Below are 1326 nucleotides of genomic sequence, written 5' to 3'. Positions count from 1 at the left end.
AGGATGACATTAACCAAGGTGTAAATCAGTGATGGAAGTGTGATCTGTGCACTGGAACCTGATAACAAAGCTTCTTACTACAACTAACACAGAAGAATAGATAGAAGTGGGATAAATTAAATTGTAAGGTATGCTAATATGAAAAGGCAGTTAAAATGTTGGTTTTGTGAATGTGTGTACAAATCATTTGCATGTTGATGCTTTTTAGTCTTTTAATGCTTTTTCTTGGTTTTTCCATGTTGTTTTTATAAATGTTATGTTGTACATTTTAGTGTGACATTGGTTACTTATTCTTGTGTATGTGAGCATTTTACAAATTCAAATTAATGGTTCTTTGATATGTATAAACTACAGACGTACTCACTTTTTAAATTTTTTATATCTTGATTATTCAAATGTGTTCTGATGACTTAAGCTTGAAAAAATAAATTCATATAACTTATTGAGGAAAGGGTCCCATTTTAAGTGATTATCAAAAGAAAGGTTATGCAACTTCTTATTATTTCAACCTCAGATTCCTTGCCTTTGACTCATTTTCTGTGAAGAATATACACTAACACTTTATCACAATGTACCAATTACGTACAGAAACGAGTCACAAAAGGGTGGAGGTGCTGTGTCCCTTCACTGTCATTCTACTGCATGGCCTGATGTTAGAATATTTTTTTTCTGTCCTTTCAAAACGTATTTCTTTAATACAAATAATACAATCTATTTTATAATATCTTGCATATTAAAATTGGTGAGATTTAAAGATAATTAAACTATTTAATTTTTGTATTTTCTCCTGAAAGTCTCTGAAATGTTCGGGTTGCAGCAAACCTTGAGTTTCCTTTTCCTTTGTATGCAATGTATGCAAGAGAGATGCATACATTTAATAAAGCATATAACTGATTTCTAAACACAGTGTTGTTGTTATTATTTGCAGCATTATCATTAGCATTGCAAATTATTATTTTTTCATGCTGGTGGCCCTCCAGACTTTGAGAAGATATGAAAAGAACCACTGCTGTTGTGTGATTCTAAATAACATACTGCACAATGAAACACACAACAGAACAAAACATTTAAATATTAGGAAAGCAGATTATTTTTCTTTCTTGATGTATTATCCATGTATTATTTGCCTTTGTACGATTTCATGTTTTTTTCTTTTCTTTACACACACACTTTCTTCCCCATATACATGACATCTCTCTGGATTTTTTCAATTTTTTCATACATTTTTTGTTTTCTTGTCTTTTTCTTTCATATCACTCATTGGAACAATGTCCTGTGTCATTAGCTTCTCCTGCTCTTGGTCTGTTTCAGTTTTGTCTCTTTTTG

Source organism: Haplochromis burtoni, unplaced genomic scaffold (assembly GCF_018398535.1).
Source record: "Haplochromis burtoni strain Fernald_Lab_line unplaced genomic scaffold, NCSU_Asbu1 Contig_867, whole genome shotgun sequence".
NCBI lineage: Eukaryota > Metazoa > Chordata > Actinopteri > Cichliformes > Cichlidae > Haplochromis > Haplochromis burtoni.
This window is presented reverse-complemented; position numbering follows the sequence as displayed.